Source organism: Leucopleurus acutus, assembly GCF_964270905.1.
Source record: "Leucopleurus acutus genome assembly, chromosome: 16".
NCBI classification, from domain to species: domain Eukaryota; kingdom Metazoa; phylum Chordata; class Mammalia; order Artiodactyla; family Delphinidae; genus Leucopleurus; species Leucopleurus acutus.
In genome coordinates, this window is record NC_139158.1 from 45616200 (window position 1) to 45631596 (window position 15397).

The 15397-nt window shown below is 36.8% G+C and overlaps 1 pseudogene across 1 annotated transcript in view; it reads right to left on the reverse strand.

The window, feature by feature from the left end:
• The window catches only part of LOC309973445 (ADP-ribose glycohydrolase MACROD2-like), a 794489-nt pseudogene that overhangs the window by 65564 nt on the left and 713528 nt on the right, over positions 1 to 15397 (reverse strand). Inside the window, exons 10-11 of the transcript XR_014327208.1 lie at positions 14376 to 14450; positions 14030 to 14122 (exon numbers count right to left, since the gene is read on the reverse strand). The product of XR_014327208.1 is annotated as an ADP-ribose glycohydrolase MACROD2-like (transcript). The remainder of the gene's footprint in view (positions 1 to 14029; positions 14123 to 14375; positions 14451 to 15397) is intronic.

Genomic DNA, 15397 nt, shown 5'->3' on the forward strand with positions numbered 1-15397 from the left:
GAAGGGGAGAGAGGTCTTTGCTTCTAAAGAATAACGGCTCTCCTGTGGCTATGCCTCCCCTTCCAGGATTCCTTTTCAAGCTCTTTATTGAAATCGCTCAGGTCTTTAACTGATCTCCCATGAGGACTCAAAAGCCTTAAGCTAATTACATTTGGCTGAGATATGCCTGATGAGATGGGAAAAATATAAAGCTATTGAAACGGTGAAAAAAATCTCTAACCATCTGCTGGTGGTGTTGCTAAAAGAACAATAGACGAAAAGAAAGAGGGCAGCTAGCCAGAGTGGAAAGGTACAGGATTTCTTTAATTACTGGGTCAATGAGGCTATTACTGCTTGGAATGTTGGGGAAGGAAGGCCAAACAGGCTTAGAGGACTAAGCAACTAGGCAGTGCTTAGCGAATAAACAAAGCCAAACAGCAACACCAAAAAAAGGGATGCATTTTTTGAGGGAGAAAGGGGAATTAGGTCAGCTTGGTTTAGCAAAGGGTTTCTAGTTAGAAATCACAGGTACTTTGTGGAAAGGAGAGAAAAGAGATGCTCCTAAATGGGAAGTAGGTTTCAGCCCAACCTCTGGACTTCTCTCCAGGTTATCTGTGGTCCTCAAAGATGCAGCCCTGGCAAAGCGCGTCCTCTCTGATGCTGTCAGCCAGACAGTTGTTCTGTTATACTTGGCAATCCAGGTGCGCAGCCTGCATTGAGTTTCCAAATCAGTGCCCCAGGTGTTGATTCCATATGGCAAACAGCTTATGTGCATTGCTCTAAAAGCCCTGTTCAGTTTCTCCTTTTATTTTTTAAAAAGTAACGAATCCCCTCAAATTCAGCTGAGAAAATGTTAGATTATGGAAGACAAACTGACAAATCAGAAAGGGGACCGCTAAATCAAAGTTTATTTTTACTTTGTGTACAGTAACTCCTATAAGTTGAGCGGCAGTTTCTGCCCCCAATCCTATTTTTTCCCCCAAACTTTACAGATGGAATGCCATTCTCTTTCGTGTTTCTTTGTCTTGATTCCGTATCTGAAGGTGGGTAAAACTACTAAACTAATGGCGAAATGTTTTTATTTTCTTCATTATTCCCTTTTCATCAAAACCAGGAACACATTTTTCAGACGCACAATTCAAATGTATTCTCTGGATGCTCTTGGTGTGCCCCGGGTCTGCTTCCCAATGGACAGAGTCCTCTCCCTCACCTTCCTAACCTGGGCATGCAGTCTCTGTGCTCCCTCTTCCACATGGCCTCCTAGACCCGCCCTGGGGGAAAGATGCACTGTATCGGTGACCACAAGGAGGGCACAGGTGGGAAGAGCGGCTTACAGGCAGCTGATCTCAGACAAACAGGGGTCTGAGTTGGGAAGAGGTCTCCATCTGTCCAGTCTCCCAGCTGCAGGTCTGGGAGTCCAGGATGATGCTAAGAGACCCTTTCCTCTCTCAGTGCCTGATGTGAGACAGCCAGTGTGGATAATGAACAAGGGCTTTGCCAGTGGTTCTCAAAATATGGTACCTGGACCAGCAGCCTCAACATCATCTGGGAACTTGTTAAAAATGCAATCTCCTGCTTGCTCGTCGCCACAGACCTACTGAATCTGAACTTGAGGTATAGGGTCCAGCAATCTACCCTTTAACGAGGCATCCAGGTGATTCGGATCTACTGAGGAGTATGTTCTGTATCACCTGTCTGTCTGTCTATCCACCCATCCATCCATCATCTTTGCCATGTTTAAACATCCCACCCTGCAACAAAAATAAGGCAGAGGCAAAGGTCTAAGGGATTTTTCAAAAAGAATTGTCTAAATTTGGATGCAAAATACTACAGTAGTGGTGCCATTCAAAATGTGGTCCACAGACCAGCAGCATCACCATTACCTAGGAGCTTGATGGAAGTGCAGGTCACAAGCCCACCAAGACCTCCTGTATCCAAATCTCTGGCGGTAGGGCCCAGAAATCCGTGTTTTAACGAACACTTTAATTCTTATATACACCTAAGTTTGAGAGCCATTGTGCTAGAATAACACCTGAACAAGGATTAGGGTCAAGAATTTCTCTATTCACATTTTGTGATATTAGTCAGGGAGAGCTCAGTTGGAACATTTGTTGGACATGAATTTTATATCTCCTCCATTTCCAAAAAGTATTGGTTGGATATTTACTTAAATCATTGTTTTTCCCAGGCCAGAAAATAGAAACCAGCCTTTTCCCTTCCTTCTACCCTTTTTCCTTCTCTCCCTCCTTTCTTCCTATCTCTTTTACTTCTTTTTTTCTCGTTCCTTCCTTCCTTTCCTCTTCTTCCTTTCTTCATTTTCTTACTGCCTTTGATTCCTTTTCTTTTAATCTCCTAGAGATGCATAACTATTCTACTGGCACTTACTGTGGAGGCAGTAATTAGATTTACCAGAATTAAATTCCAGTTGTGCAACCAACAGAGACTGACATTAAAAAGGGATGGGTCCCTAGAAAAATGGTACAGATGAACCAGCTTGCAGGGCAGAAATAGAGACACAGATACAGAGAACAAACGTACGGACACCAAGGGGGGAAAGTGGCAGGGGGTGGTGGGGGTGGTGGCGGGATGAATCGGGAGATTGGGATTGACATGTATACACTAATCTGTATAAAATAGATAACTAATAAGAACCTGCTGTATAAAAAAATAAATAGAATTCTAAAATTTAAAAAGAAGGGATGGGTCACGATAATAAAAATGCTGCCTAATTCAGCATAGATTATAGAAGGAGGGACAACTTTATGGTAATTCCCAACTCGAGCATGGGAAGATATTGGGGTCTCTCCTTTCTCTGGGGATCTATTTAAGAAAAGCCTAAATTTTTCAACATGGTTTGGAGAAACCATGTTGAGGGTTAATTTATTAGTTCCCTATTCCTGTTGCAACAAATTACCATAGGCTGTGTCTTAACATAACACAAATTTATTATCTTATAATTCTGGAGGCCGGAAGTCTGAAATGGGTCTTATGGGGCTAAAATCAAGGTGTCAGCAGAATTACCTTCCTTCTGGAGGATCTGGGAAGAATCCATTTCCTTACATATTCCAGTTTTTAGAGGCTGCCTGTATTCCTTATCTTACATGGCCTCCTTATTCCATCCTCAATGCTAGCAACTTAGCACCTTCACATCTCAGGCGCTTGCTGGCTCTCTCTCTCTCTCACTTACACACACACACACACACACACACACACACACACATTATATCTGTATTTATCTTGTCTATTATTATCCATTAATTATATATAATTTCTACATTTTGTGCAAGTTTTGCTTTCTGATTGCTTAAGGCTGTCTATAATATATATTTTGTTAATGGGAAAAATGAGTAATGTAATAGTATGAAATGACTATGTTAATTTTGATAAGTGTTCCTTTCCGTTGAACTTACATGTCTTAATATATTATGAACTGCACACCTCCTAAATATTATTTTATGAATTATGCTCAATATTATAAGAAAAATGAAGGATGGGTGAACTAAACTTTGTGTGTATTTGGGAAATAAGCTAGATACGATACATGGAAGTAAACATTCTCCTTTGACGTATGTGTTTAAGAAGAAATATGCAGTTTTTTCTCTTTCATTCCTATTTCTCTGTAGTTTTTTTCTATTAGTTTCAAATAAAATCCGAGACTAATAAATTATGACATTTCTGAAAAGTGAACAGACGTGCTTCTATGTCAAAAATGTAAGCTCTAACTACGAGTGATATTTATTGGTTAGAAACATGACTGATTCATCTCAACATTTCTTTTGAAGATTCATAATGAAATAAAGCGATCACATGCAATCAACCCAAACCCCTTGCCATTGTTAAAATGCCTACCTCCTTTTTCTTTTTTAAAATCATTGCAGCAGATGCCATAAAATGAATGTAGTGAAACGTTCAAGCAGCAAGCTTCCTGTTTCTATCTTGATTATAAAAACACATTGAAAGGTAAATCCTCACAGTGAAATAAATGAAAAAAATAATTAACATTCAAAGTACTCCTTACACCACCTGTTCTTTACATACTGTGCTGAAATGAAGGCACCTGACGTATAAAGAGTAATGAAAAGAAATTGAGTTTCTTTCTAAAGCAGAAAGAAAAGTAGCACTTTATATTTGAAATTCAAATCAGAATGGATGTACCTTTTGTACAGTCAATAGGGTCCGGAAGTTCCTTCATCTGATGAGTTGAGTGAAGTGGTTAAGTCTAAACCCAGGTACAGTAAATACTTTATCCAATATATATGACATAATATTTTGTGGCTATTTTAAAAAATCCTTTATGTAAGTAGATGATGAACTTCTGTGGTCTTTGAAAGCAGATACTCCAAATAATATCTGACTTTAAGGTTCTGTGTTAAAATTTGGGTTGACAATATTTTGGTCTTTACAACAAAATGTGTAAATGAACATATTTACACATCCATATTATTACAATCCCTAACTATCCACCCCAGTCAATTTATAGATTAGACCTGCATTTGTTAGTTCTGTTACCTAGTGGCCTTTTTGTGTTCTTCAGGTGGAAGGATATTGATCCCAGATGGTCAAAGATGAAGGAAGGAATTATAAGTGAGGTAAATGGTAATTATTGGATAAGTCTAAATGAATAGTGATGGTACAAATCAATTATGATTATAATAAGAATAATGTATTATGGGAGTTAAGATACACTTAGAATTAAAATATATTGCAATAGTGGCATTTATTGGGATGAGGCATATTAAATTTAAGTATGCTAATATTTTTCCATTGTCATGGAGAATAAAAGTACCAATTCATATTAAAATTTGGTAAGTCTCAGTGATGCCTGAGAGTCAGGAAGTCAGGTGAGCCTTGTGGTTGTCCCCACTGACTGTCTGGTGAGACTTTCCAGGCCACAGTGCACAACCCAGCAGACTCCCTGAGTGGAGGAGACTGAGCTGAGAGTCTGGGAAGGCCAAGGCATCTGGTGTTCACAGGGCAGAGAATTGAAGATGATCTGAATCTATAACCGTGTTACTCCTTTGACTTTCTACAACTATACTGTTTTACAAATCTGTAGAGGTAGAAGTTACCTCGTAGAAAACTTATAATAATGAAAATGAGACTTCTTCATAGCAGTGTAAATGTATTCTGTTTGGTGGAGAAGAAAGAATACATTTTACTGTCCTATATGATATTAACCAGTCTTTCAAATGTCAGTATTCCTGAATCATGGGTGTATGTGTATATGTATGGATATATTTGGTATTCCTGATTGTATGTGTATTATGGAGATATACATATACATTTGGATATACGTATATATATTATTCTTTTTTGAACCAGTTTTACATCTTACTGGTCCCCTTATTAATTAATGATGTAAATAAAATCTTTTACACGTATTTATGGAAGATCATGAGTCATGATTTCATCTTTCTGAAAATTACAGTTTAGCATTATTTAATATCTTGGAGAAGAGGGCAGATATAATGAATGTGTCACCAAACATTAACAATTATACTCACTGTTTATCGAGGAGGCTAATTTTCTGGACTATTTAAGGATAGTATATGTAAAATAATGTTTAGATGCAAATAAAAAACTACTCTTTTCATTAGTTGTGATAAGAATTAAGGTACTTCCAGTTCTTGGACTGGAAGAATCAATATTGTTAAAATGACCATACTATCCAGGGCAATCTACAGATTTAATGCAATCCGTATCAAAATACCAGTGGCATTTTTCACAGAACCAGAACAAAAAGTTTAAAAATTTGTATGGAAACACAAAAGACCCTGAATAGCTAAAGCAATCTTGAGAAAGAAAATGGAACTGGAGGAATCAGGCTCCCTGACTTCAGACTATACTACAAAGCTACAGTCATCAAAACAGCATGATAATGGCACAAAAACAGACACATAGATCAATGCAACAGGATAGAAAGCCTAGAAATAAACCCATGAACTTACGGTCAATTAATCTACGACAAAGGAGGCAAGAATATGCAACGGGGAAAAGATGGTCTCTTCAATAAGTGGTGTTGGGAAAACTGTACAGCTACATGTAAAAGAATGAAATTAGAACATTCTCTAATACCACGTAGGAAAATAAACCCAAAATGGATTAAAGACCTAAATGTAAGAATGGATGTTATAAAACTCCTGGAGGAAAACATAGGTAGAGCACTCTTTGACATAAATCACAGCAATATTTTTTTGGATCCATCTCCTAGAGTAATGGAAATAAAAACAAAAATAAACAAAAAGGACCTAATTAAAAGCTTTTGCACAGCAAAGGAAACCATAAACATAACAAAAAGACAACGTACAGACTGGGAGAAAATATTTGCAAATGATGCGACTGGCAAGGGACTTATTTCCAAAATATGCAAATAGCTCATACATCTCAATGGAAAAAAAACAAACAACCCAATCAAAAAATGGGGAGAAGACCTAAATAGACATTTCTCCAGAGAAGACATACAGATGGCCAAAAGGCACATGAAAAGATGCTCAACATCACTAATTATTAGAGAAATGCAAATCAAAGCTACAATGAGGTATTACCTCACACCTGTCAGACAGGCCAACATCAAAAAGTCTACAGATAATAAATGCTGGAGAGGGTGTGGAGAAAAGGGAACCCTCCTACACTGTTGGTGGGAATGTAAATTGATGCAGCCACTATGGAGAATAGTAGAGGTTCCTTCAAAAACTAAAAATAGAGTTACCATATGATCCAGCAATCCCACTCCTGGGCATATATCTGTAAAAGACGAAAACTCTAAAATGAAAAGATACATGCACCCATATTCATAGCAGCACTACTTACAACAGCCAAGACATGGAAACAACCCCAATATCCATTGGCAGATGAATGGATAAAGCAGATTTGAATGGATCCATTGACAGAATGAATGACAGAATGGATCCATTGACAGAAAGAATGAATGGATCCATTGACAGATGAATGGATAAAGAAGATTTGTTATATATATATATATATATATATATATATACACACACACACACACACACAATGGAATACTACTCAGCCATAAAAAAGAAAGAAATAATGCCATTTACAGCAACATGGATGGACCTACTAAGTAAGTCAGATAAAGCCAAATATCAAATGATATCACTAATATGTGGAATCTTAAAAAAATGATACAAACAAACTTATTTACAAAAAAGAAAGAGACTCACAGACACAGAAAACAAATTTACGCTTACCCAAGAGGAAAGGGGAGGGAGGGATAAATTAGGAGTTTGGGATTAACACATACACACCACTATATATAAAATAAAAAACAAGGTCCTACTGTATAGTTCAGGGAACTATATTCAATATCTTATAATAACCTATAATGGAAAAGAATCTGAAAAAGAGTATATACATATATATCTGTATCACTTAGCTGTATACCTGAAACTTATACAACATTGTACATCAACTATACTTCAATAAAAAGTTGTTTTGAGAAAAAAAAAAAGAATTAAGGTACTTCATGCACAAAGAGTTGCAGAACTCTAATGTAGCAGACAGAAATAAAAAGTTCAACACCTAGAGATAGAATTCCACTTAAGGAAGAGATCTGTTTTATCTTTGGAAATTACTTTGATAAGCCACAAGGTTATAGGTCTTGGGGGAAAACCAGACAACCTAGGCTTGATACAAAGTTAAAAATAAAAAATGAAAAGAAAAAGGGATCCAGAAACAAAGCTGGATGCTAGAGAATTAGTAGAGATGGTCTCTCAAAATTCCCCAGACAGGGATAGACGAAGGATTACAAATTTTTATCCTAATGTCCACTTGAGCCTACACATATTACTTGGATTTGTGGTACTTCCTCCCTGACATGTAAAATGGAGCTTCAGGGAAAGTTTTTCTAAATCTTAAAAGACAAGACGATGATAGCCTGCTGGGGACTTGGCCACATTCAAGAGGCCAAGTATACTTTCTTGAGAAGCCACATATGAGGTTTACACATGTTTAATCTAAATTTACACAATATTGCATTATGGGAACCAAAATTATTATTGTTGCAGTGAATATGCTTTTTACTTTTCTATTTTTTAACTTTAAAATTATAGGTCAGTTACACTTTTATTTGAGGGAGAAACCTGAAGAAAATTCATACTTTAAAAATAAATTTAAAAAAATGTTAAATGTGAATGAAACATTCTATCTTTACTTCTTATACAGTGGAATTTGAATGAACTGGTTTTACATGTATATATTACATACATAGAGATATGCAGAAGACAAATAATTTAGCTTAAAACTTCATAGTTTTTACATTCAGTGTATTTAACGAATACAAGGAATTTCATTAAACACAAAAATATTCACAAAAGCTGAACAGGCACCAGCATTATTAATTTATCTTATATTCTAAAATAAAATTTTGGCTGACAAATTCCAGCTACAAAATATGATTAGGAAAAAAGACTGATAACAGAAAAAATCATTGGAAAATGAAGCTGCCCTAAAACACCTAAATTATCGTGCTGCCAATGTGAATTATGCAGGATTACTAAAGTTGACTTCATTTGAAAAGATAAGATACAAGATAAGATAAACACATATGAAATCCAGTAAAATAACATCATTTAGATTAATAACCAAATGGGAAAGTAATCTTATAGGTGATCTCCTCTAAAAAGATCTCACGTTTTAGCATAAAATATGACTTTAGCCGGCATTAAAATGTTTTTTCTGAAGATTTTTATTTCTAGTGGAATTCAGAAATATTTCATATAAAATCTTAACTACATCAACATTGTATCATTATTATATCACATAACAGTATATGATATACAAGATAAGATTTCAGAATATATAAAGTTCCAGTAAGTTAATTAATCAAGATGAAAGTTCATATAATATTTTGCATGAATCCAAACTGTGCCTGAATCATGATTCTCCATAGCAAAGCACACAGACTGGAGTATGAAAGCCTGAACGTGTGTTTGTGTTGTTGCTGCATTGCTGGTGTGGAGGCTGATTTTCAAGTAGAGGGGAAAGGGCTGTGTCAGTGATGTAAGAATCCCATCAATAATGGAAAACACCAAGGGCTGTGTAGTGGTGTCTTGAAGACAAAATAAAACCCTAAGGGATTTGATTAGTAGGAGCAGAAGAGAAAGTGGTTCACTCTGTGTTCACTGAAAGATGAAAACAGTGACCAGAGGAACTACAAGAAAAGAAGTTTCTCATGTGGACTAAAAAAGATGGGTGACGTAAATCTAGCCTGGTTCTGAGCAGAGTTTGTGGGTCAACCTAATTTGAGCTAAAGGGCACGTTTATCCCATTTAAAGTATCTTCCGGGAATCACTAGCTGTCCAATTATTGGTTAAGTCCTGAAATAAAAGAAGTTAGTCTGGCTGATCTTTTTGTCTGGTCTAGAGTCCCTCTGCATTTTTATCAATAGGATACAATGAATAAAACTGAGTAAAACCTACAGTTTCAGCTTTCTCAGTGTATTGATGACCACTGGCTCCCATCTCATCACCCCTTGTTTCATCAAGAATGTGGTTCTTCAGAGCTGGCCTTCCAAGAAAGTTTATAAAATCGGACAGTCTCATCCCTGCATTATTGAGTTCATGCCCCTCATTTTACTACCCCAGAAACTGGAATTTATAAAAGGTAAAGAATTGCCAGAAACCACATAGCCAGAGCAAGAAGCCATGGCTCTCTGCACACTTAGTCTCATGGTCCTGCTCGTCAGAGGCCAAAACATGAGCCAAAGGACGTGATAATTTATACTTGTTGCTGATTTACACTTCACTTCCTACTTGCATGCCTGTCAATATCCATCTTTTTCCAAGAAGACCTTATACCATAATATACTTTAAATCTCCATCAACATTTTGATCAGCCCAAGATAAAGGATTTTTATTCCATATTATACTTATTGCTGGATCCAAGAAAAATAATTGGAATGCATGCATTCTGTATAACACTTGGGAAGTCCAATATATTTCTAAGAAACATAAGTTAAAATTATGTGATATAATAATGATACAATGTTGATCTAGTTAAGATTTTATATGAACTATTTCTAAATTCCACTAGATATAGAAATCTTCAGAAAAAACATTTTAATGCTGGCTAAAGTCATATTTTATGCTAAAACGAGATCTTTTTAGAGGAGATCACCTATAAGATTACTTTCCTATTTGGTTACTAACCTAAATGATGTTATTTTACTGGGTTTCCTATGTGCTGCAGATCCTGCTGGGAAAGCATAAAACCGGACTCATTTAGGAAGAGGCAATGTGGCTATATGAGAAAAGCTGCCCTATGTGCACTTTACGCCTGCTGAAATTTCTGTATTTCACGTCTCCTAGGGAAATGTCCATTGTGCTATTGTATAATTTTATCAGCGTGAACTTCTGCTGAATATTTTCTCTTCTCTTCAAAACCCATATTTTGGTAGAGCTAACTTCCAAACTTAATGTTACAACGTCTGTGCCCATACACCTGGGAGCCATCGAAGACATATCCTAAAGATTATCTACATTTTCTAATCTTATATAGAATGCTGTGAAATGAGACAAAAAGGTTATACATTTTTCCTGGTCTGGAATTTTTTGAAAGGAATCACTTTCTGTCTCCTTAGAAAGATCCTCAAGAGAGAACCAATATTTCTAAGGCTGTAAAGAATATCCCTACAAATTTAACAGAGTACTCATTTGTTTTTTTTTTTTTTTTCAGATAAGAGTAGCTCTTAATGCGTGTATGCAACTTTCCACTAAGAGACACTGTGAATATACACAAACCCTGGAGTTACGTTCTCAAAATATTTTCAAACAAAACTCTTCAGTAACTATAGGAAACAAAAGAAAAGAACATTCAATGACTAATTTTATTCTGTGGATCTACCAATAAATCAATGGCATCTTCTTCTAAAAATAAAAATTATGGTTGAATCAGCATTTCTCAAACAGAAGACTGAGATCTTAACCAAAAAAAAAAAAAAAAAGTTCTCAATACACAGAAATGTCTCCCACCTTACCTTTCATTAATTGTTCTATCTTTCTGTATTAAATATACATGTTGAAACAGCCTGCAGGAGATGGTACTGAAAACAAAATGGGCAGAACTATTTACTGCTGAAGGATATTGTAGACTATATGGAAGCTTTATGGCTTCAAAATAGTTAGGAATGGACTTGGGGAACTCCACATGTGGACTCTCTCGATTTTGTCATCAATTTATCCAATTATGATAAGTACTAAACACTTAAGGTGTGCTTTCTATGTGTCAGGTATGGTTGGAGTTGCTTTACATCACTTTACTCATTAAAGTTTCATCACAAGCGTATCTGTCATCACCCTCTTACAGATGATGAAACTGAGGCATTGAAAGATTAAATAATCTGCCCCAGGTCATCCAGCTTGTCAGTGGGGGGCAGGGCTGCTGCAGTGCACCCCAAATCTACATTGCTCCCTTTTTCTTTGGTTACTTTCTTTATATGTAAGAGAATAGCTTTTAACTCTTACTTTGAAGCAACGAATAAGATGATAAAGGTGGTTAATTTTAAGTTATTTCGAATTTAAACAGAAATATTCAAGGCAGGGCCAAGTTAATTATCTCTGGTAAAGAAGGGAAAACTCAGTTAATTCAAGCCCATTAAGCATTATTACTCTCCGACAGTGAAAAGTCAAATTTTAAACAAAGAAATTCAACTTCAAAGTTGCTACAAGCAAGAGGCTTCCCTGGTGGTGCAGTGGTTAGAAGTCCTCCTGCTAGTGCGGGGCACACGGGCTCAAGCCCCGGTCCGGGAGGATCCCACATACCACAGAGCAGCTGAGCTTGTGTACCTCAGCTGCTGGGCCTGTGCTCTGGAGCCCACGAGACACAACTACTGAAGCCCACGCGCCTGGAGCCCGTGCCCTGCAGCAGGAGAAGCCACCGCAATGGGAAGCCAGCGTACCGCAGCGAAGAGTAGCCCTCGCTGGCCGCAGCTAGAGAGGGCCTGCGCGCAGCAATGAAGACCCAACGCAGCCAATAAAACAAATAAATTAATTAATTAATTTAAAAAAAAAGTTGCTACAAGTAGCGGAATTTGATCTTACTTCTTTCCCACATGCCATTTCTCCATTTGCAGAAGAGGATTGGCATCCCTACGAGGGAGAATTGAACTCTTCAGTAACTAGAGGAGTCCTACATGCTGGAGAAGCCACTGGGAGAAGGATGACAAGTCAACGTGTGCTGAACACGAGCTTTTTCCCTTGTAGGTCAAGTTAAAAAGAGGACAATGTACCAGTTGTTTGATGTTCCTCATTTGCATGTCCTGAGGCACAACGTACAAAGTAAATAATTTCTGCTATAGAGAAATTAAGCAGGCAGATGCAATATTCTCTATTTTATATTTTACAAGTACAACTGAATGTATAACCAAGCAAGACCCTAAGGGGACTTCCTGGAACAGACCCCTCCCCATATCCTCCTCTGTACCTCAACTCTGAAGTACCCAGATAAGACTATCTCATGCATATTTCCTTACTTTTTCAGATGCTAAAAACCACCACCAAAGGGAAGAAATTAACTACTTGCTGATCATGAGCGTGTAGCCCCCAGACCTTCTGGAGCCTAAGGACTGACAATGTTAACTCCTGCGACACACTGCCCTGTTACCTCACCATCAACCAATCAGAGAATTGTGCAGCAGCTGATCACAGACCCTTGGACGCCCCTCCCTCTCTGGCCTTTAAAAATGCTTTGCTGAAACCCTTCAGGGAGTTTGGAATGTTTTGAACAAGAGCCACCCATTCACGGCCCTTGATAAACCTTTCTCTGCTCAAAACTCTGATGTTTCAGTTTGTTTGGCTTCACTGTGAGAGGGGAATATGAACTGGTGTTCAGTAACAAAGGAGCAAGGCCATGTATCTGTATTTCAAGTAAGGGTTGTATCAATTTTCTATTATCATCGTCAGACATAAAATTCTCCAAATATACCATTTACTTGACTTGCCAGGAACATGGTGTCATGAAGCTGAACTAGGATTTACAATTAGAGAAAAGGTCATTAGAGGCATAGATATAGAAGAATATTGTGCTCTAAATGCAGTGGAAATTAAAACAGGATGTCAAAATCACTAACATGACTTAGTAATTAAACTGTATCAACACAGCTGCCAAAAAGAGTTCATAATTTGGAAGCTGTACTTACTATTGACCTGATTTTACAATTGAGATCATGTCTGTGTTTTCATTTGAAAACAAAATTGATCATTGTGTTCTGTGAACAAGGCCTGTCAAGTTATTACTCTGTAACTACTTTGCAAACACATTTTAAGACCAGTATGATTTATGATACAGCAGAAGAGATAAATTATTTCCTTTTTTATTTCACATTTTACCTCCTTTTAAGAGATTGCTTTATATTGGAAAATGAAATTCTTTAAGTTCTTTAATAAATAATAAATTTCTTTGATAATTTTTTAAAGACTTTTAAAAATGTTTACCTTCAATATATTGACTTCTTGCCCCAAAGGCTGCTTTAAAATTTACCAAGTGTTCATTCTTCTTATGTCCTCTGAAATCATTATAATGCTCACTTATTTTTTTAAACAGTATTCAATATAATTGTACCCTAATATTAGTGGACAAACATAATTTAGAAGGTTCATATAATGTGCTTATTTTACACAAATTGTTTCCTTCGTCACTACCATATGAAGGATGACAGAATGAAATCAATACAAAATGGTTAATCTATTTGTTTTAAAGCCATTTCAGATTTTCTAGGACTTCTATCCGTCTAGTCCATAATTTCTATTTCTTAGAGCCTTTCTCAAAACTGTGACTTTTAAAAATCGAATCTAAATGAATAATAAAAACATCTTCATATTCTTTGAAAGGATGAAAAACTGTTACAAGTATCTTCTTTTGCTACTTCTGGATTTTATTCTACTTTCAAAAGTAGGTTTAGAATTAAAGAGATGTTCATTTTGCCCCTTGACAGACTGCAGTTTCATGAGGATAACCCTGATGGTTGAATTCTAGGCAGGAATCCAAAGAAACTCTTATACTTGATGGGTTAAATTAAGAGCAGTCCTACCTTTTTCACCTTCTTTTCCTTCTTGGTCATCTGTTAGTGGAATCACTTCTTGCTGCTCCAAGATCGTGATATCTTCTTGGTTCAATGAAAGCTCTAAATAGAAGGAGACAGAAGGATACTCAGGGATGTTTTAGTTGGAATCATTGAGAAAACAGTGACTAAAGCACCAAGTTCTTTTTTCCCCTCCAAGTTTCAACGGGCATACAAAGCAGAACACTACCGCCACTGTCTAGTGATCACTGCTGAAAGCATACACGCACCCCACTCATACACACCAGTATATATAGAAGTCATGATCCACAGTTTCACGTCATTCTCAGATAACAATATATTCTGGTTTCAATACCTTCTGTTTCCATATATGAGCTCTGGGACTCTGCCTCAATTTTTATTTCATTCTTCATTGAATCATTCTTTTGTCCTGTTAAGAACAGTGATTGAAAAATAAATGTGATATGCATGACCATAGCTTTATTCCTGGTTTAAAAAGGCAAACATTTCAGAAACCAGGCTTTGATCATGCCTGGAGAGGCAGACAACAGTTTTGAACCAAAGTGGAGGGTGAAGATGTCATTTTGCAAATCATTAAAATTATATCAAGTATTTTATGAGAAATATCCAGATAATGTAGGCAAAAAACTTTTCTTTGAACTGACTAGTATAATTAATATTTAGCTTATAAATACACTGAACATCAATGGATACAACCTGGCTGTTTTGAAATTTTAAATAATTTCTGGGTTGCAGGGGTTGCATCCAATTTCCCTTTATTATATAGATATTTCCCATCTTGAGGATTCCTAGAAAATTAAAACACTGCTTGTACTTTCATTCTTCTATCAAGAGAGTATAATAAAACTTTAGTAATGTGAGCACACAGGGATGGGGGTCACCTAACAGCTCAACCATTCTCATAAAACACGTACTAAATATAGCAAAAGTCAGGAGAGAATTCAGCTAGCTCTTGATTACTCCAAGGCTGATTATCTAGAAATAGTTTTACTTCTGCACCCCCTGGGTTCTCCTCCTCTCCCCTATAGTGTCTAGAACATTTAAGTGCTAAGAGAAGAAATTGAAATCTGTCCACTTTGCATCATTTTAATGAAAGATTTTATGCTAAGGATATTTAACTGTTGAATTAAAAAAAAAAAATTCCGGAGCCAGAGGTTACAGGTGTGAAGGTGAAGCAGACGTGTTTGGGCTCTTTGTCTGGGTCTGTCCCTGGGGGAGATGTATCATTGTTCCAAGTTGTCTCTACTTCTGTAAGAGGGTCCTCATTCCCTGCCTGTGACCATGTGACCTGCACTGGCTCCTGTGAGACAAGCGTATGTACCCAGCCCATATAAACAGAATATACAGTGTGTGCTC